At 41.4% G+C, this 23135-nt stretch overlaps 1 pseudogene; it reads left to right on the forward strand.

The window, feature by feature from the left end:
* The first annotated feature begins 21416 nt into the window (after positions 1-21416).
* Positions 21417-23055, forward strand: LOC147891113 (uncharacterized; annotated as a pseudogene).
* The last annotated feature ends 80 nt before the right edge of the window (positions 23056-23135 follow it).

Below are 23135 nucleotides of genomic sequence, written 5' to 3' on the forward strand. Positions count from 1 at the left end.
CTCTTACTCATCCTTGGATGAGATTTTAGAGTTGTGACTAAAGAGAGATATTTGTAGATTGTCTTGCTGAGTTTGATTATGCAGTGACGCCCATGTTTTGAGACATCCCAGGTTCTATTTTCACTAGTCGTCATTGCCGTGGGGCCATGATTTATTGGGTATACCTTATGCAGATCACTCTGGTTGCAGTTTGAGCCGTACGCTCATTTGTGGTTTGCATTGGGTTGCAGTTGATGCTTTACAGGCCATTTAGATGCATTGTGATCCTTGCTAGATGTGCTAATAGGCCTAGATTGCCTTGTGGGATGCTTTATTGATGGATGTTTAGCACACAAATGCTATTTTATGCTAAGGGACAGCTTTGACATATTGCAGTGGATGCACAGGTTGTGCTATGATCTCTTGGATAAGACATTATTGGTGCTTATGCCCATGGATAGTGTTAATGCTTGAGGCATTTGGCTCTATTGGCATTATATTTGCCATGCTTTGTCATTGTGGGTTGACATTTTCTTTTGGGCCAGATTTGCTCATATGGATGCATAGTATATGCACATGAGTCAGATGCATTTTTGATGCTTTAAGCCTTGAGTTTTGGTGACACTATCCTTCATTAAGGCAGACATATTGGGTGCACCTAGTATTTGGTGTGATTTCTCTCTTGCAGGTACTTACATTTGGGATTTTGTTTCATTTGCATCATGGCATCCTCTTCCATGTCTGAAAAGAAGTTTTTTAGCATTAAAAAGTTTGATGGGACAAACTTTTCTTTGTGGAAAGAACAGATAAGGGATGTGCTTATTCAAAAGAAGTAGATTAAACCCTTGGCAGGGATTGAAGCTAAGCCTGCAGATATGTCTGAGGATGATTGGAATGAGTTGAATGCATTAGCAAACTCTACTGTTAGACTTCATCTTGCAGAGTCAGTTTATTTCATAGTAGTAAAATGAGCAGACTATGGAAGATTTGTGGAAGAAATTATGTGCCACTTATGAGAAGGAAACTACCTCTAATAAAGTTTACCTCATGAAGAGGTTGTTCGAGTTGCACATGAAGTAAGGGGTCTCCATTGCTTCTCACTTGAATGAATTCAATATTATTTTCAGCCAACTTCAGGCTCAAAAAATGAATTTTGATGTGGAGACTAAGGCAATATTTCTCTTATGCTCATTGCCATCCTCATGGGATACCTTACGTACAACTGTCAGTAACTCTGCACCTGGTGGAGTACTGAAGTTTGTTGATGTTGTGGGTAGCCTGTTGGCCGAGGAGATTAGACGGAACAAGCAAGATGCAGCCTTAAATGTGTAAAGGGGCAGATCATAGTCCAGGGGGAAGTCCCAAGAAAGAGGGAAGTCTCGTAGTAGCAAATCCAGAGCATGGAACATTGAGTGTTACCACTGTGGCAAGAAGGGCCACATGAAAAAGGATTGCTACAAGCTGAAAAGAGAGCAAAAGGATAAGAAAAAGAATGCAAATTGGGGTGCAAATCAGAAGGAAGAGAGTCCAAGGGAGGACAAAGGAAAGATGAAGATCGAGAGACTAATGCAGTCACTGATGATAGTGACAATGACATTCTCTTCATGTCTAGTCTACCTGCAGACTTGCTTACCACTTCAAATGATGCATATTTGCAGGATTGGATTTTGGATTCTGGTGCTTCATTCCATGTTACTCCCCATAGGGAATGGTTCTCCACTTATGACAATGGAAAGATAGGTTGTGTGCATCTTGGAAATAACTATGCATGTGACATAGTGGGAGCAGGTGACATAAAGTTTTCTTTTGCAAATGGGTTTGCATTTGTTTTGAAAAATGTGAGACATGTGCCTAAGCTGACCAAGAGTCTTATTTCAATGGGTCAGCTAGATGATGCTAATTTTCAGACCATGTTTGGCTTTCGTATTTGGAAGTTTCAAAAGGGCTCTATGGTTTTGGCTAGGGGTGCCAAATGTGGTACTTTGTATCCCTTACATGTATCAGGGGTGTTTGATCATGTTGTTGCAATAACCGAGCAAGCAAGGACTTCTTTGTGGCATTGCAGGTTGGGGCACTTGAGCTAGAATGGAATGAAACTCTTATGCCGTTTGGGTTATGTACCGCATTTGAGTTTTTCTGACTTTGAATTTTGTGAGCATTGTCTCTATGGGAGGCAAACTAAATCATCCCATAAAAGAAGGGGAAAGAAAGAGCTTGAAAAGCTTGAACTGGTGCATTCAGACATATGTGGTGCCATGCCTACAAGGTCATTAGGTGGGGCTGAATACTATGTGACATTCATTGATGATGCAACTAGGAAAGTGTGGGTTTATGCTATAGCTCAGAAAAGCGATGTGTTCTAGGTATTTCAAAAATGGTTGGCTTTGGTTGAAAATCAGTTAAGTAGAACGCTTAAATGCCTACGGACTGATAATGGTGGAGAGTATATCTCTCATGACTTTCAGCATTTCTGTGATACACGTGGGATCAAGAGGGACCCCTCGTACTGTAGAGTAGAATCCAGTTGCAGAACAGATGAACTGCACCATTCAAGAAAGGTTGCAATGTATGCTTTCCAATGCAAGTCTTTCTAGTGGTTTTTGGGCTGAGGCAATGAAGACTGCAATGCATGTGATCAATAGATCACCTAGCAAGAGTTTGGATGGTGGTATTCCTGAAGAGGCATGGAGTGGCAAGAAGCCCTCTTACTCTCATTTACATATATTTGGGTCTGAGGCATATGCACATGTGCCAAAAGAGCTTCGGAAGAAGCTAGATCCTAAGTCTAGGAAATGCATCTTTCTGGGTTATGGTGAAAGTGGAGAGATGGGCTATCGTCTCTAGATCCAAAAGCAAATAAAATCATACGAAGCCATGATGTGGTCTTTAATGAGAAGAAGATGCATAAGACACCCATGAGGGATGTGGAAATGAGGAGAATCAATTTCTAAGATGTGAATCCACCTGCATATGTTGATAGGCAGCAAGCTGTCCATGCACCGAATGTGCAGGAAATGGTGCCACCAGGTACTCCCATAGGTACACAATCAAGGGTAGATGATGGATCATCTATTGGTGGCAATGATGAGCCAAATGTGGCTGATATGCAGATGGGACAACAAGCTGTAATTCCCTTGAGAAGAACATCTAGAGTGTCTAGACCACCTAGGAGATTTGTTCGAGGGCTAGACTATGTGATGCTTTTTACTGATTGCAGGGAGCCTTCTTGCTACAGAGAGGCTATGATGCGTGAGAATCAGCACAAGTGAGAGTATGCTATGCAATCAGTATATGCAATCAGTATTGAGTCCACTCATAAAGAATAAGACTTGGGACTTGGTTTCTTTGCCACATGGAAAGAAAGAATTGCCATGTAAATGGGTCTACAAGATGAAGGTCACAGGTATGTGCCTAAGTACAAGGCCCATTTGGTTGCTAAAGGGTTCAACCAAGAGAAGGGTGTGGACTTTGATGAGATATTCTCTCTAGTTGTGAAGATGACCACACTTAGATGTGTACATGGACTTGTGGAAATAGAGGATATGGAGCTTATGCAGATGGATGTCAAGACAGCTTTCTTGCATGGGGATTTGCATAAGGAGATTTACATGGTACAGCCGAAAGGCTTTGAAGAAAAGGGAAAAGAGCATTTGGTTTGCAAGCTGAAAAAGAGTCTCTATGGCCTTAAGCAGGTGCGTAGAGAATGGTATCACAAGTTTGATGCTTTCATTCGGTCCCAGGGTTTCAGAAGAAGTGAGATTGATCACTGCCTCTACACTAAAAGGGCTAAGGATAATAGCCTGATACTTCTGGCACTTTATGTGGTTGATATGTTATTGGCTAGCAAGAACACTTATGAGCTTGATGCATTGAAGGCCAAGTTGCATGAGGCCTTTGACATGAAGGATTTGGGGCATGTAGGTTATATTCTTGGTATGTGCATCACACGTGACCGAAGTAGGAAACTCCTTTGGCTTTCACAGAAGGAGTATGTTACAAAAGTGTTGCAGCATTTCAATATGGAGGGGGGGAATCAGTAAGTACTCCATTGCCTCCATATGTGAAATTGAGTCAAGCAGATAGTCCCAAATCAGATGAGGAGAGGGCCATGATGGCCAAGGTTCCTTATGCATCAGCAGTTGGGAGTCTTATGTATGCTATGATAGCTACTAGACCGGACATTGCATTTGCAGTGGGAGTTGTTAGCCGATATATGGCTAATCCAGGAAAGAGGCATTGGGAGGCAATTAAGTGCATCATGAGGTACGTGAAGGGTACCAAGGAGGTGTGTATTTGCTTTGGCAGAGGAGAGATGCGTGTATTTGGGTACACAAATTCAAACTATGCATGGCAAGTGGATAGCAGGAGATCCACTTCTCATTATGTGTTCACCTTTGCTGGTGGTGTAGTATTGTGGATGTCTCGCACACAGAAGTGCATTGATTTGTCTACCACAGAGGTTGAGTGTGTTGCATCCACAGAGGGTTGCAAGGCTATATGGCTTGATCGGCTAGTGGGAGATTTGGGGATTCATGTAGGTGTACTGACATTGCATAGTGATTCCATGAGTGCTATTCAGCTAATACAAAATCCGGTCTTTCATGCAAAGACCAAACACATTGAGGTCAGGTACCATTTTATCAAGGAGGCACTTGAGGACAAGCGCATAGAGCTTGTCAAGGTTCATACAGATGATAACCTTATAGATATGCTGACGAAGAGTCTACCTAGTCAGTGGTTTGAGTATTGTCATGTATTGATGGGCATTGGATAGTATGCTCATTGGTTGTTCTTCCTTAAAGGCACATTGGCCTTTAAGTGGGAGGTTGTGGGGGTTAAAGGACACTATACCTTAACCCCGGTTATGTACAATACTCAAACACACATATATATGTATGACATAGAAGATTAGGGTGTCCTGCACCCACCAAAACTTGTGTGACTCTCTCTTCTGGCTCTCCCTCTCTCTCTCTCTCTCTCTCTCTCTCACCTTCTTCCATTTTGCTTTCGTTGTTGAGATCTCTCAGTCAATTGTATGTCCAATATAAGGGCCATAGCACATTCCAGATCATACAGCATCACAGTCAACAGTGACAACAATGGTCACAATTATTTACTACCATGGCGTCAGATGAGTAGGAAAGAGAAATGGAAAGGAAGATGCTCCCATCACTCCAAACTAAGTTGCGAAGTGTCGAGACTAAAATTACTAAGCTCAAGGAAAGCATGGCAGGACAAATCCAGCAACAGCTCCTTGCACAAAATGCTCTAGCAAAAAGTAGAAAGGATGCCCTACAAGCCACAGTTTCTCTCCAAGAAAAACACCTACAGCTATCTGATGCCTTGAACAGAAAGGAAGAGTCAAGTTATCCCTCTCCCAAATGCAAGTCACTTATGATGATCTCAACAAGGAAATGGTGCACTTAAATGAAAGATTCTTACTTAAAGAGGATCAACTCCGTGCCACAATAGACACAAACAATGAATTGTAGAACAACCTCAAAGAAGGTACACATCAAATTCAAGCACTTGAGAAGGAATGTATGGCATTTAGGGAGATACTTGTGAACACCAAAGCAGAACTGGATGCTCAAGAACAAGAGATACTCCAACTCTACGTGCTTAATGATCAATTGCCATGGCATCCAAAAGCAGCTCAACAATTCAATAGTTCAAAGATTGCATACACCTCAACAATGGTAAATATAAAGAAAAGTGCATAGAGTGGCAAAATTAAAAGGCAATAATTTCCAAATTGGAACTTCAACTACTAGGTCAAGCCGATTATGATGCAGAGGGGTCAGTACAAGATCTTTTGCTATAGGGCATCACTACATTATACCAAGAGCTTATACATGATCACCTTGAAGGAAGAATATGCATACCGTGGAAACGCTTGCAAATCAAGATGTTACATGCAGTATCTAGTCTTGATTGGACCATGACAGTAAGCACAAAGACTCTTTGAGATCTATGCCAAAAGATGGATGAAGACAAGAATAATGTGTTATGTCTCTTAGTGCATGCAAATCTCACGGTTAAAGGCTGATGCAATACTACTATATGAAAGCTTGATGGGAAGCCCCCCTCTTCGGGTAGTAGCCGGCATCCTACCCTTACTGCAACAATCACCAGCAACTCCCATGATATAACTCCCCAAAATGTCCTATATTAAAGTTGACAAAGCGACAAAGATCTACCAGAGGAATATGTGGTCTACCTTAAATCTAATCTCCCCTATCTTACCACTCTCTATTCTGATCTTCTCACATCTCTCCCTAACTCCAGTACTATCCTCCATGCCTTTCCAGAAATCCATGCTAACCCATTTTCCATGCCATGCCTCTTTGCCCATGCCTCTCAATAGAGTCTAACTCCTATCATCCAGTTACACCGAACTTTTTTCCAACACTTGACAATCCATCCCTTGAGGACTATCAAGTTGTTGAATCCATTTGCCCTACTCTCCCTCCACATTCCACCAACATCCCTACTTCTATCTCCTCAAATTTACTACTTGCTTTGACCTCAACCTTTTCCCCTATAACCTCTTCCTCTCCCCCAAGACCACATATTCCTCCAATCTCCCTTGAGTTTTCTCCTTAAGCAATAAGGAAGAAGATGTGAGATGGCTTCTATCAAAGAGGACATGACTCAGTCTGGCCTTGAAAGAAGTGCATTGCTATCAGACCAACCCCAACACAATGGAGAGAGGTATTAGCTAAGAAAGGCTACTTCATTCACAACATAATATGATAGCTAGTGTGAACTAGAATTACTAGCCATTTTTCAAGTTCCTTATAGTAGACTTAAGCTCTACTCACACGGGTGTTAGCACTGGCCTTGTGACATTTTCAATTTTCAGTAAGATCATCCTTATGAACTCGAGTTTGATTGGCAAATGATCACTTTTACTCGATTGTTGACCTTTTGACAATGGTAATGGGAACTGTTGAGTTTTCCTAAGGTCATCCTTACTTGAGTTCAGAGTTGATTGAGACTTTATTACTATTGATTTGAGACGTTGGTGATTTTAAATCTTAAGTGAATCCTTTATTTTGAAATCTACTAGTCTCTCTAGAAAAGAGCAATGTGCTTGGCACCATGTGGTCCTTTGTTCCATATATTTTGAAACTTCCTTAGCATTCTAATCTCCTCTCCATTTGCTTCTCAAATTCATGGAATGGAGTGTTGTTTTTATCCTCCCACGGACACTGGTAATGGGAAGTCTTGATTTTTCTAAGGTCATCCTTACAATCTTGAGTTTTGGAGCTAATTAAGCATTGATTTCTATTGACTTGAAATGTTGGTGATTTTTTGCTTTTGGGTGAAGTGAATATCTTATTTTGAAATGCGCTTGGCACCACATGGCCCCTTCTTCCATATAGGGCTTGAAATTTCCTTAGTATTCCTCCCTTCTCTTCTCCAAATTCATGGGATCCAATGTTGTTTTGGTCCTCCCAGTGTACTATCTTGCATCCTCTATAGAGTCATTGTGTAAGGTGCCTTGTCAGCTTTTGAGACCCAAGGACTTAATAAGGAATGTGTGGGTGAGTGATTGGGTCAACGGAATGTGGGCGTGGAGGAGAAGACAAACATTCGTTGTAATCTCAATGATTGACTTGCGAGATTTGATTTCGTATGTTTCTTAATTGGTCCTGTATCAAAAATTAGTGGAGATTAGTGCATAAGTGGGTGCTTATTTCTCTATGCGACCCTCATGCAATTAGGATTTTTTTCTCAATTATTACATTTCTTGCTTTGAGTCTTCCATGTGCAACTCTGAGAGTAATTCAAAATTGTGAAACTTTATTATGACTCCAAACAAATGTGAAGAAATAAAATTTTGGAGAGGCAAAGATCTCAACCATTCTTTTTTTATTCCAAATCCTATGAATCTTTAAGGACAAGACACTTCATTTCTAACCTTTTGGTGCTCAATTGCTCACTTAGCTAGATTTACAACATTATTTTGGTGCCTTTTTGCATGCGACGAGCTTTTTCAAACTTTTGCCACAATTCTCTTGCGATGTGTATGAATTTTTGAAAGTGTTTAAAACATAGCAATTGATCATGACATTGACTATTTGGTTTGGATGTTTGTCTTTTTTACACACTATTTTGATCAATCTTTATGATCCATTTTACTAACATGGATAAGATTTTTATTTTAATTATGGCTATAGATTTATTTTTTAATATGATGATGTAGGACTAGATGTTCCATTTGATGGAAGCATGGCTTCGACCCCAGGTAGGGATTTGTGGATCACTTGTGGAGACACGACTTTCTAGAGACATGACTTTCTATCAATTGGGTTTCTTACCTGATAGGCTCTGGGTGGGCTAGAAGTCCACCTTACACGTACAAGTTTTCTCTAATGTATTTCATATGTATATGTATATAAATAAGCTGGCTCTGAGTAGAGGCTTCCTTTATGATACAGCGATCCTTGAAGGCCTTATCATGCCATTGACACAGTGTTGCATGGTTCAGGAATCAGGACTATTCCCCTTCAGCCCTTTGGAGTCATAGAAATCCAAGGTTTTAGTCTAGGCTCCTACTAAGCCACCCCCCCGCCCTCCCCATGAGTTTGACAATAATCAGTTGGAACATGCACATGCTCCATGATCATGCACATTAGAAACCACAGTTGCTTCTACTTTGTCAAGAGTTGTAGAGGTTGTGGTAGGGTAGTCAATGGATTTTATATTAATTCAAAAGCATATGTTTCCAACATCTAATATTAACCGCCACCATCACCTTCTTTCAAGGAGGGGGCACCCCAAGGTTTGGTGCCCCGCAATAGGCAGGAGTGGTGCCATTTGTATCTTGGTTTCTTTTGCAATGACCTCTCATCATAGGTTGGGTATTTTGGATAGGTCTACAGATAGAGGATTCCAAGATTGGGATCCTAAATGTGTATGCCCTTGCTTGCAGATAGTAGTGGTTTGCCTTTTGAAGGGGTGATTGACTAAGAGAATCTTGAAATTTTGATTTAGGATGCTCTTGGGCTATCAAACATGACTTCAATAGCCTAGAGTATGCGGAGGACAAACAAGGACATGCTTCCTTTCTCAAAGATGCTCATGGTTGAGAGGACATGGGTAAACATTTTATATTTGCGATATGGGCATGATTATGGAGAGAGGCATTGTTCTCCAAGCTTTCTCACAACCTTTTTTTCTCCTTCAGTCAAAGGAGGCATGGTGCTTTGCTATAGCACCTTGACAAGTTTTATGTGGGGGATTGGGGCAAGGAGCCACAGGAATTATATTGGCATGGCAATGTTTGATCACTCCTAATTGTGCTTCACTTAGAGCAGCTCGGTTGTGGACCCCCTTACTAGGTGGTTCATAGTCTAGAGGCTTTGATGCTTTACTCTAGGAGAAGGAGGTGCAGCATGCAGTGCTTGAGATTTGGTAGTGGCCAAGTGTTCCTCCAAGGGTGGGTGGGCTACATGGGATGCAAACATGATTCAGAGAAGAAATAAGGAGTGTTAGTCCCAGTTGGATTTTCAAGCGATTTTTCATTTAAGCTATTTTCTTCAGTCCCTAAGACGAGGCTAGATTTTTTACATCTCAAAGGCGGGGGACATCCATAAAGGGTCCATGGGAAACTCAAGCAGCTAGTGTGCAATGACTTGTGGGTAGGATCATATGGTATGAGGAAAAACATAGCCTAGGTTTCTTGGCAGACTATGATCTTTTCATAGGCATAGGGATGGCTTGGAATTATTGATCTCAAGATGCAAAGCAAAGCCCTTCTAGGCAAGCTAGTGGTGTGAGGTCTCACTTAAGGCTCGAATCCCTAAAGGCACTTGCTTCGTGAGGGCACCTCTTGCATAGAAGGACATTAGCAAAAAAAAAGGTCCTCTCACAGGGAAGGAATCCACCCTAAAGCCTTCATAGGAGTTGGCATCATTTGTATGGTGGACTCGGGTAGGCCATCCCCTCGTGCTTGAGGAGTTTGAGAGGTAGCCACCTAGAGGTGCAAGATCAGGAGGTAGCCACTCACCCTGAGATGCAAGATCAAGAGGTAGCCACTCATCTAGCACCCTGAGGTGTGAGATCAAGAGGGACCTATGTTCGGGTAGGACACACATTGGCTAGGTATAGTGGGACAATGGCCCAACTAGGTCTTTTGGGACTTGGAGGCACCTTCTCAAAGGCACGAGGGCATGCACTTTCTCATCTAAGAGGGACAGAGGCACCTGGATGATAGAGATTGGTGCCATACCCGGAGGCATGGTGGGAGGGATTGCATAGTGGCTTGTCCCCCACCATTGGTGCAGAGAATTCTTGAGAATTTGTAATTCTCTCAAGATTCAATTTTTGCAACAGCTTCTTGGCTCCTACTAGTTCAAATTCTACAAAGTAGGGCCTGGGGGTGTTCTCCAAGGAGAGATTGCAAGGACCTAGAGGCAGATGGGGTTTTGGATTCATTTGAGTGGTAGAGTCTCAAAGTGGTAGGCTACTTGGATAAGGACTAGACCATTGACCCAATTCTAGGCTTGACGGGATGGGAAGGGGTGAGATTTGGTTATGAGAGGGATGCCTCTCAAAGAGCCTTAGTGGGACCCAAAGGAGTGGTTTTGGGCAGTAAAAATAGGGTTCTTTTATAGAAATGAGGAGGTTCTCCTTTTTCTCTTACACCATTAAGATTGAACAGCAATTGTAGCTGGAGGTGTTGGCCTAGTCCCCCTCCCAATGGGCCCATTAATTGAAGAAATAAGTTTCCTTGGAGGTGATTTCTCACTTTTGGTCATGTATATGGACCAACCTCAATCCTTGGAAGGCCTCCTATTTCTTTTGGATGGTGGTGCACAAAAGCCTACCCATTGGCCAATGGTTGGAGTAGATGCGAGTGGATGGTAGATGCCTTTCCTGCACAGACAGGGTTTTTGAAGACAATTCTACATTATCTTTGGGGCTTCTTGACAACACACAGGATCTAGCTAGGCACCCTTTGGATTGTGGCCAAAAAGCAGAGGATGCTACATGATACGATGGTTGCATGGATGATGGAGGGAAGGCATGCCTTTGCTATTGACGTAGCCTCCCCTACCTATAGGATTTAGGGCCAACACATTCTCAAGATAAAGGCATAAGATGCGATTCCTCGCTCTTACTTGTGCTTGTTGCCTTCTCTAGAGGAGCTCTAAAGGAGATTGTATGGGAGGCGATGTCCGCTTGGAACATCTAGGTCGCCTACTCTAGCTTTATGATGGGACACCATCATGTCTTCTTGTAGCCACCTTGGTCGCCATCTAGCAGGATATCATCTACCACCTGCATGCCATTGGGAGGATTGGACTCTAGGTTCTAAAGCGATCCCCAGAATTTTTCCAAGACTTTGCCTCCAAGTATCTTCTATCTCATAATCATCAAGAGGTATTTGTTGGTTGTATAAAACTTTTTTCTAGCTATTAGCCCCTCATATAGAGATTCCCTAGGCAATGATCTAGGTTCTCTAAAAACGGGGTACTTATTCTAATTGCTAGTTTTTTTATTTTTCTCCTTTTCCCCATGATCAACACTTGCTGGATTATTGATTTGTACGGGTGATCTTTAAGTTTTAAGTAGAAGGCTCTTTTTTATGGATAAAAAAAGGTTGAACAAAGGTCCATGAAATAGGAATAGGGAGATTTTGAACCTAGTATCTTCCTCCTCTAATTTACCATCACAGCAATAGGTTCTTAATGGTCTTTGGTTGAAAAAATGTAATCATTATATAGATTTTAGATGGGATGAATGCCCATCTAGGCCAACAATCTTGCAATCAACAACACACACACACACAAACACACATGCGCACGAACATTGCTTTTCACCCTTTTCCTTTCTTGACAACCAACACGTTATTACAACATCATTCCCTTTGCAAAATTGTCCCTGGCTTCCTCCCCTTCTACTCATTCCTCTCATTTCTCACACCTTTCCCCATATAATTGGCAATAAATACCCCCCCTCTTCCCATGAATTCATCAATTGTTCATGTTTTTAGTATTCAGTTTTTTGTTTTGAGAAATACATTCGCATGCATCATTTCTCTAACCCTCTCTACATGAACAATGATTCAACTTCCCATTCACCTTGTTTGCCTCCTAAGGTCCTATGCTATAACCTCATCTCCTATTTAAGACTTCAGTTCAAAAGGCCTTTTCTAAACACTTTGTAGAATTTCCCCCACCTTGAAGTCCAATTATTTTGCCAGATACTTCCATTGGCTTCTCTTACATCTTAATTTGCATCACAGTGACCTACCCCATTTCAAATAATGGATGCTATGTTTCCTCACTATCGCCTCTCTAAAACTCCATTGACCTTATCTTCTTCTTCCACTCACTTTCTATCTTGCCAAATCACTATGTTGCTATGTAGCCAATTTAGTCTCTTGATATGTGCTCTGACTCTTCTTGGTTTCATGGGAAACTAACTATTCCTTCTTTTCTTTGAGAAATATCACTCTCCCCCCCATGTATACTTCTCCTGCCTCTTAAGGATTTCGTTGCAACTAATGATGGTGCTAGTTTTCTCAGTCTATATTAAAGCGGCTCAAAGATGTAGCTCGCCATCTTGGAAGGGGTAAGGAGAATGGGTTCAATTTTTTAGAGATGCTTACAAATCTATCGTTGAATCATACGTTTGGTCAGGGTGTGGGGCATCAGAAGTCTGTTGTAGAGTTGGTGTCTCTACTTTCTTGAAATATTCGAGGCTGTTCTAATAAAGAGAAGTAGCTTGGAAGGGTTAATGTTGTGAGTAGGTTTTGGCCATTAGTAATTTTCTTGCACGAGTTTAAATGTGGTGAGTTAGATTCTTGGTATCTTACCTTTGATCCTTCGGGTATATGGTGCGTGTGAGCAATCTGATACGGGGTTGAGGTGGGAGGGGTATCTCGATAAGAGGATTGCCTTTAGTAGGGATTTGTTTCATGATGTAGGAGGTTAGGTTTTGGCTGTCGAGGTTAGGATTTTGGGTTTTGGTTTAAAGGTGCTAGGTGTTTATGTGCACAATAGCTCAAGTGAGTATTACCATTTCTAGGAGTTCATCATGCAGGTATATCAAGTTCTAATTTATGTGTAGATGCGGAGTTTTGTTACTTCCACGTGCCTTTTAGACCATATACCACTTCTTTGGTGGTTTTCCTTACCTTGTGGTGTTGAAAGTTCCAAGGTGATACCCTTTGGGCTTTAAGTTTGACATGGAAATTTTGTAGAAATTGAGTTTTAATGAGGCTATTGTGGTAGCTTGGCCAAGGCCTGCTACTGTAGTGTTAGGATACATTTAGGAAGAAGTGAGAGCATGCCACTAACCACCTAGACAAGCCACCACATGGGCACTCCAAGCTAGTCCTTGCCACCACACACTAATCCGAGTGACTCACCATATATAGCTATTCCCCAGTGCACCACACATGTGCTACCATGTGACCTCAAGCTTGTACAAGCAAGCCTAACTACCATGGGGACTCCCATGTACCCCTAATTTATGAACACATTGCCATTGTCCATTATCGGTCTTGCTCTCATCTGCAATTCCCAAAATTACTATTGCCATAACATTAACCCCCATAAAGTGAATTTTTATCCTTGGAAAATGAATTCTAGAAAGCCTTTCCAATTTATGCTTAACTTTTCTCAGAAATCATTCCTTGCGCTTGTCGTTCCACTTAACCAAACATTCACATCTTACAAAATGCTGGATTCTATGATCTTTGTGGTGTTGAACCATGAAAGGAATATATTAGTGTTTGGAAGGAAGTAATAGCTTAATAAGTAAAAGGTGTGTAAAATGGAATTTTCTCAACAAATCTGTAAAGTCTTATAGACTATATTATGTAAAGGAGGAGTAGCTACTTAGTACTTCAAAATTTGAAGGTACTTTTACTCAAAAGACCTGACTTTCTCATAGACATTCATAACAATCCAATTTCCTTAAAAAGTACATCATGCACACAAGTAGCATAAGAAGGGAGGGATGAAGGAGTAATACAAAAGGAGCATACAAAAGATTGTAGAAGGAGAGCATGAAGGAGTGTAGAGAGCTTATTGGAGGAGTGCCATTATCCAACATAACATAGATGAGAAAATTAGTTTCAATACTTAAGTCTATCTTAAACATATGCAAGAGAGAGTGCATTAAGAAAGGGAAAGAGGAGTGTAGAAACATCATAGAGGCAAGGGGTAAACATAATAAGTCTAGGAATTGCAAAGAAGGTAAACATAGGGTCTAGTTTGAGGAGGAAATAGGAATGAGTATAGGAAGGTTTGAAAGAGGACTGTGGAGAGAGAGAATAGGAAATAGGACTATGAGTAAGGATGTGTAAAAAGGAGAAAGGAGACTAAGGATATACAATTGAGGATACAGGATTTTGAAGCTACAAGAAACTAAAACCGTAGTATGAAAAGCTCTTGTCTTATCGACAAGAGCATTACAAAGGTATAGAGCATAAAGTGTAGAGGAAGAACCTAGGCATCCATCGTGGAGATGTCTAGCCAAGATGAACGTGGAAAGAGGCAAAAGAGAGTTAAGTAATACTCTCAACGAGCAAGGAGATGGAAAGAGGAGAAAGGGTCTTGAGGATACATGATTGTCAAGCTGTTGAAACCTAAATGTAGCATGAAAAGCTCTTGTTGGTAAGCAAGAAAATTACCAATGTATAGAGTGTAAAGGAAAGAGAAGGAACCTAGGCATCCATCGTGGAGAGGTCTAGCTGAGAATGCAAATGTAGGATGCATGACAGTTGAAGGAGGAGGGGATTGGGAAGTCTATGGCAAGTTGAGGTAAGGTGATAAGGAAGCCTACGGCAAGTTGTAAGAAAAAATTATGGAAGCAATTTGAGTAGCAAGTGGAAGGGTAGGTGTAGGGGGAGTGGAGCGTAGAATGCATATATAGGGGAAGAGGAACCATTCCAAAGCTGGACAAAATGTCAAGAGGAGAAAAGGTGGCAGCTAGAAGGTCAAAGAGATACAAATACAAGTCGAATTGAAGAAAACTTGTGTGAAACAAAAAAAGATTAATTGTGTGATATCAACCATTTCGTAGTAGCTAGTGCAATCAACGTAGCATTGAGAGACATGTTTGCAAGCTCAAGATAACTGCAAGTGTACCTGTAAAGGAAAAGACGGATTAAGACTTCTCTTCCTTTGATTGGCGTCCAAAAGACCTTCATTAGATGCCTCCCGCAAAGAAGGACTTCCATCACGAGCACCAAGGGACACACCATCAACTAGATCATCACGTTTTGCACAGCCTGCATCACCTTGTCAATAGCTGCTGCTTTTTGAGCCACAACCATATGATCTCTATCTTTAGTTGGAAGTTAATCATGGACATGTAGAGGCTGAACCTTCCCATTGCAATGAACCACTTTCAGAATCATCCTTAGCCTTTGGCATTTTATCTACACGATTGCTTGGCCCTGCTCATTGTGGCACCTCCACACCATCTTTAGAGACTTCTACCCTGACATTAATCTGTTGTCCCACATGCACTTCATGTTTATTAGCCTTTGTAATCCTCTCAGGACAACTATGAGCAAAATGCCCAAGTTTCTTACACTCATAATAGCTATCAAGAAATGACCAAACTTGACGTGTCGACAATGCACCAAACCAACAAGCCACCTTGATTTCCATGAAGTCTAGAATGTCTTATACTCAATCCCATAAGATCCAAGCACATTTCATGCCAAGAAGGTCCTAGTTGCTGCAACGTACATGCAATTGTCTCCAAGGATGCACCCAACCACTAGGGGAGATTTGGAAACTCGAACCCCCCCAAGACACTCGTGGGAAAGGAAAGAACCCACAGTGAAATGATGACTTCTATAGAATAACCAACGTAGCTACTCCAATAAACCCAAAGGTACTACCAACCATCACGTCTTGCACCGCCTTAGATACACAACGCAGCAATAGAAAGGCCTTACCAAGACACTTTGCTTCAAACCCAAATGAATGCGAATCACACTCATATACAAGAACTCCACTAGTTCTTTCAATGTAGGTACTCTCTCGGTGAAAAAGAGGTAAACAGCCCCTCAATAATGCTTCTCAAGCTCCAAAGAGGTAAACAGCCCCTCGATAAAGCTTTTCAAGCTCTAGCTTAATCCTCTCAATCAAGAGCTCACAAGAAAGAGCAAGCTTTTGGTCTGCTTCTCGCTAGCATTTCCCCTCCGACTCATGATCTCGCCTCTGCACATCCACCTGCACCATTCTCTATGCCTCTTCCTAAGAGAGTTGAGAAAATCCTCAACCAAAATATTCAGCAACCGTCTCGGCATAGCTACGGATGCCCATCTTCCTCCATAGTCTCCTTTCCAAGGGAGCTCAATGGCACTTCAACAACACCCCCATCCCATGCCCGGCTCCTCTCCCTGAGACATCCCCTTGGCACATCGGAAATCTCTTTGTGCCCACAATGCTATCACTTCACTCCATGCCAAGGAGTGATGGAAGGCTCACCACCCAAAGCTCACATTCACCAACCTACTCACCAGCTCACTACCTCTTTCTCCCAAGGATGGATGATGAGATTACCTGACCATTTTGAACCCTTCTACTAATTTAGTAGATCTTTTCCTTCAAAGAAGAATTTTCTTGGGCAATCCATGAACTTTAGCCTTATCTTGCTTAAATCCTCAATTTCTCTACATTCAAAATGTTTTATTGTTTCAAAGCATGATCCACCTCCCCAAGAACTATAGCCATGATTTCTTCCACAAGGTTCTCTTCAATGACCAAAGTTAGTGTTTGTTTAATGTTCACCTTTAGTGAAAGGGACATCATTCATTTTGCTCATTCCCAAAGATTCTAGTCAATTGATTGATAATCAAAGAGGGTTTGCTACTGATAATGTACCCTTTATGGAACGTCAAATCTAGAAACCTACACTAGAGACAAATCCAAATGGGCTTCTCAAAATGCTTGGTCACTTCTCCTATTATTTCAAGTGAAGGTACTCAAAGTGCCAGTGGTCTCCAGCTCCACATAGTCCAAAAGATCACAAGTGGTTGCAAAACCATCCTAGATTGAACCTTTTCCACTTGAGGAAAACCTCAAGACTTGTCCCCAGTTGGTTGAACACAAGGCCAAAATATTAACAAAGTGTACTTTGGCCAACATCGTGAAGATAAAGAGAGTGCACTAGACCTCATGGATGCAATGGAACTCTTTCAAATAAGTGTGTTATATCCTTTGTATTCTCTCTCTCTCTCTCTCTCTCTCTCTCTCACACATACACACACACACACACACACACACACACACACAAAATAAAGACTTTTGTAAAACATGTGAAGTGTATTTCATTGCCTCTCTCTATGAGATATAAGCATTAACAATTGAGCATATGTATCACATGGGTTTATCAATGCCTATACTTCTTACATATCACGCTTGTATTCTTGCCTCTATTACCAAAAGGAAAAAAATGGATTAACATATCTAGTGATTTTGATTTCCATAAAGGCATCAAATGGTTTCAAAATAAGAGTATCTCAAGATGATATGACTTTTATTATTGTCTTGAACTTGTTAACTCTCATTTTCTCAAATAATAATTTCAAAATCCCCATTGAGTCATTTAACACAATTTCTATCTATTTTCATATTTTTTAAAAGAACATGTAAAATTATTATAGACTTGTGTGTGGATTCTTATGTTTGAAAATATTTTATACTATTCTCAATGTTTATTTCATTGCACTAGGGATTCCATTTTACTTTCATATGTTATACTTTGATATGTTATCTCTACGTTATAGCCAACTTGCAATATGCTAGGGACAATAGTTTACCTTCATACCCTATACTTTTATATGCTATCCATACTTGAAACTCCATAACTCAGTCCTCACAAGCCTTTATGTGTTGTTGTGTATCAAAACATGTGATAAATGTGGGTAAATGTGTTTTGAGCATGCAAACAAACTGCACTTGCTTTGATTCAATTGAATATGTTCGGACAAAAACAGTTGTAGACAATGAAGCTCTAACATTATTTAAAACTTTTGAAGTGAGAGTTTTGTGTTTACATGTGAATTCCTTGATGTTGTTCAATGTAATGTACTTTTGGCTTTCATGGATATGTTGATTATATAAAATTTCCCTTGGAAATTCTCTCTTGGTTGTAATGACTCCCTACACACTTTGGTCAACACCCATATCCATGTAAAGCTATTTATCCAAATCATCTCTCTCTCTCTCTCTTTTTGTGTGTGTGCATGTGCGTGCGTGCGTGCGTGTGTGTGTGTGTGTGTGTGTGTGAGAGAGAGAGAGAGAGAGAGAGAGAGAGAGAGAGAGAGAGAGAGAGAGAGAGAGAGAGAGAGAGAGAGAGCTACTACTCAAAACTAAAAATAGAAGTAAAAAAATGTAGATGTCTCATCTTAAGATAGCTATAAATGTATGTTTCTCCTAATGAATACCACTTTTACCCCCAAAATTTGTGTGTGTGTGTGTCCCCTTCTCTATGCATGTGCGTGCATGCACATGTGATTGGGCATGGACATGATTTATATATAGACTACATAAGTAGCTACTACTCTACATTGGAAACTATTGATGAATGCATGTTTAATTGCGTTTATCCAACATAAAATTTAAGGGAATTCAAGCGCCATTGCTCTTGGCTCAAATGTATTCTTGAGAGGCCGTGAAGGATTGCTTTCATAAGAAATTATTTACAATATAATAGATACTCCTTTGCATTCAACACTCATTATCACTCTTTACAAGATAATGGATACTATATTCAACACCCATTATTATATGATCTTATGTTGGACGAATAAATGATGTTCTATGCAAGTCTTTTAAGCAAGCCCTTGCGCTACCTCGATAGTGGGAGTGCTCCATCGTGGATACAACAACAAAACAAGAAATTACAAGATAACACTTAACAAAAACAGGCTATGAGGAAATGGGAGATTGTAATGCATAGCATCAAGATTTGCAAAAATATAACAATAGCTATCAAAAGCAAAGATTGCATTCTGCTGAGTTAAGAGGGTATAGATGGAGAGCAAAAAGTCAGCATGATGAAAATGAATGGTTATTGTCTCTCATACCTAAGATAAGATGAATACCATGATCTTCTAAGCAGATTAAGAAAAATAATCCATCCACACTAGGGCTCCTTGTAATTGGAGTGCTTGAATGTGAAAAAGGTATATAAAAATTGCACACAATTTGGGAGCACACATGAACTTGCTAGATGCAAGATTGTATGTGTAGTCCCTTTTAGTTGAAAATTTATAATCAACAATTTCAATGGAAGATGTTGAACCCATGATTGGGATCTACTGATATGGTACTAAGGATGAAAAACATGTCTCGCTTTTGTTTTTAATAATTTAAGCTACTCTTGATTAAACAATGAGACCTTTAAGACACTCTTGATTAAATAATGAGACCTTTAAGCTGCTTGCTTCTTTCACAATTCAAGCATCTTTAATAATATATATGACGTGTATACCTGAAGTTCAATTTATGCTATATGAATGAGCTTTGAGATCTTTTGAACCCATTTGCAAGCAATATAAATTACCTTGTAATCAAAGAGTTGATGGATTTCATTATTTTTATCAAGCATGAAGCAAGGCACTATCCAAATTGTAGAGCTTTATCTATCAACCTTATAATGCAACTTGAGCTAAAGGGAATAAGTTCATTCAATCTAGACTTCAACATGTATAAGTATAGGGAGTTAAAGTTCTGACAAAGAGTCTTTTTGAATATAGACTTCAACAAGTGTAAACATAGGGAATTAAAGATCTAACAATTTTGACAAACAAACGATTGTTGTTGAACTCTCATCTACTACATTTCCTATTATTTGGTGACATTTTTTAGAGCTTTAAGCATCTTGAATCCCTATTGATGAACCCTCAAATAAGATCTTATAACAAGATCCTTACTTGGCTTTCCAAACTCTACACCTATGCAAGCTCCACATGGACTAATGAATTGAAGGATTTTATTAAATTGCTCTCTTAATGGAGGATGAAAGTTCAAGCATCTGTGTAGGTAGGGAAGGACTTCCTTCACGTTGAGCATGAGTTGGTGCTTGGCGCACCATATTTGGTGGCTTGTTGTGCTAGGTAGAGATCTCCCTGAGACATTGCGTAGCATCCCTAGGGGTACTCTATTCCACCCTGGATTGTATAAGTATGAAAGGTAGTCATAATGCAAGTAGGTTGAAGGTGATGCGTAAGAAAACAAATTAAATAAGTATGAAAGGTAGTCATAATGCAAGTAGGTTGAAGGTGATGCATAAGGAAACAAATTAAATTTGCCATTTGCATATGTATATTTATAAAAGGACAAAGTTGAATATCTAGACTATAGTTATTGAGTGCTTTGCCCATCGTTTGTTTAGTAAAACTTGTCCAGAAGCAACTCTCTAACCCCATCTTGCTTTAAAGAAAGGCTACATTTACACTTTTCTACTACATGCACTCATGGTACCATTAGAAGGCTCCATGGCCTTTTCATGAGAATCTATGCTTGCTTTTTGTCCTTGCTATAAAAACATTATTGTGGTTTGGGGGGGGGGGACCAAGTGGGTCCAATTATGTGGACTACGTTACATTTGTGAGTCCATTGTCTTGTTTTATTAGGGTGTTGGGGGAAGGGACATCCACGAACCCATCACCCATAGTATGGACACATAACACAACCTATCCTTACTATGGGTCCCATAACTTGGACTAAGGTTGAATTGTGTGAGTCCATTGGTCTTTTGTGGGGACTGATTAATAACGGACACACAACAAATCCAATCCTTATTCAATTAAGGTGTCCATGGAGTAGGAGGAAAGCTTCTCGTATAACCACCTTCTGTGGCAGGTTCTTTTTTATGCACCTATGGTGGAAGTTAGGGTGTGTGAACCCCTCAGTGAGAGGTTTATTATTGTACATGAACTGGGGCTATTCTTAACCTCTATGTGTGTGTGTGCGCCTAGCATAGAACCATGCCCTTTGTGTGCACGTGGTTGGGGCAAGAAGAAGGATGACGTAATCGATGACGGGCTAGTACCGGTAAAGGAGACCGGATGACCGGCTCTACTTCATCACTTTCGCGGAAGCTCTCTTTTTGGCTATGGCGAAACTGGTCTTCGCTGTACATAACACCCCCCCTCCTCACTGCTTATCAGTCTCCTCCATCACCATCTTCCTCATCTGCCTTCCTCCTTTCGATCGCTTAGCCCTCCTCCTGCTTTACCTCCATGAAGAAGCTGCTACTTGATTCCTTCCTCCCTCAACCTAAGGCTACAGATGTTCTCCTTCAACTCCTCCATCTTTTCTCATTCCATGGCTTACTCCTCTCTTCCCCTTGATTTCCACTCCCCCCCCGCCCTTAGCAAACCCCTCCGCTGCTTTGACCTCATCCAGAACCTCAAACAGCGATTAGGTACCTCCCTTCTCCACAAAATGGCCCAGATTGTTCGGTCTGAGGCCCTCGCCGGGAACCCTGAGGCGCTCTCCTATTGCGGTCAGCTCTGCCGAACTACCACGGAGGTGCGCGACGGCCTTGTGCAAAAAGGGGCTTCTGCAACGGAAACAATGGAAGAAGAAGGGGAAGTGGACTCGATGTGGGAAGGTTTTCCTAGTAGCATTGGGCTGAACGTTTAAAGAACGAAGCTGTTTAGCGAGCTCCCCGGACTCGATGATAGCAACTAAAGAACGAAGCTGTTTAGCGAGCTCCCCGTACTCGATGATAGCAACGAAGCTGCAGTGGCTAAGCCTGTGGGCAGCTGCCGTAGGATTCGGCCCTTTCCACCTCTCTCTTTCGATCGATCGGGTGCGGACTGCCAGTGCAGAGAATCAAGTGCTTTGTGGCAGAAATTACCTAAGCCGAGCCCGTGGAAAGCACCTTGCTCCGAGTGGGCACCTACCTTTCTGAGGTCCTGCCTCTCTCCTTCAGGGGAGGAGCTGCCGCTGAACGAGAACGATTCGGACGACATGCTGCTGTATGGCGTGCTTAAGGAAGCAACGAACAAAGGCTGGATGCCTGAAGGGAAGGGTAACCTAGCGCGCACGAAGGCGGAGGAGTTGGAAACCCCAGTCCAGAGTGCGCAGGCAGGAGCATCCTCCTGCAAGGGCGACGGGGAAGACGACGAGAACCCATTTCAGAGGCGTGAGGAGGAAGCCATGGGGAAAGTTTGCAGCTGAAATCCGCGTTCTGCGAGGCAGGGAGCTAGGATATGGCTAGGGACATTTGAGAGGGCGGAGGATGCTGCGCTAGCGTATAACAGGCAGTTCTGAAGATGCGAGGGGCGAGAGCGCAGCTGAATTTCTCGATGGAGGTGGTGATGCCATCGCTGGAGGTGCAGGAAAGCTCATCTTCGTCGTCTTCTTCAAAGAAGAGATTGAGAAGCCAAGCTTATCCACAACAAGAATGTGATGAAGAAGAAGAAACTGGACAGAAGCAACCTAAGCTATCAGATCAAAATGTAGCTTCGTCTTCTTCAAAGAAGAGATCGAAAAGCCAAGCTGATCCACAACAAGAATGTGATGAAGAAGAAGCTGGACAGAAGCAACCAAAGCTACCAAATCAAAATGTAGCTTCTGCACAGGATTGGAGCATCGAGTTGGGTGATTTGCAAGTGCCAGATTTGGGCGATTCCTTCCTGTTGAAGGAGCTTCTCTCGTATTGAGGTTCTAGTAGAATCACATGTAGAGTTCTTCTTAACAAAGTTGGATAAGAATCCAAAAGTGAGAGTCTCAATACACACGCAAACAAATGCCTCTCGAGGAACCCCAAAGTCTAGCCAATGGATTGATAAGCAATCAACAAGTTATTCTTACATCCCACCCTATCCTAGAGGGAAAATTTTCTCCATATTGGATATCGAGCTTGAAATAAGCACACTTGAGTCTCCAAGAACAAATTGAGAATCTCCAAAGGTAGAATTGTGCAAATTGAGAATCTCCAAAGGTAGAATTGTGAGCTTAAAATTCTCAATGGTGTAAACCATCAATGGAATGAGATTGTCTCCGAGCCTATTTGCCTTCTAGAAGGAAGCCTACCTACCTTAGTCTCCTATAAGGGCTTATAATTGGCTAAACAAGGAAAAAAAGAAGTAAATCTAGACATCGACCTTGCCTTATTGACCTCCATGCCCCTACTACTACTCCGTTAACCACCGC

Source organism: Dipteris shenzhenensis, chromosome 18 (genome assembly GCF_047967505.1).
Source record: "Dipteris shenzhenensis isolate YYH24624 ecotype China chromosome 18, Dip_SZ_1.0, whole genome shotgun sequence".
NCBI lineage: Eukaryota > Viridiplantae > Streptophyta > Polypodiopsida > Gleicheniales > Dipteridaceae > Dipteris > Dipteris shenzhenensis.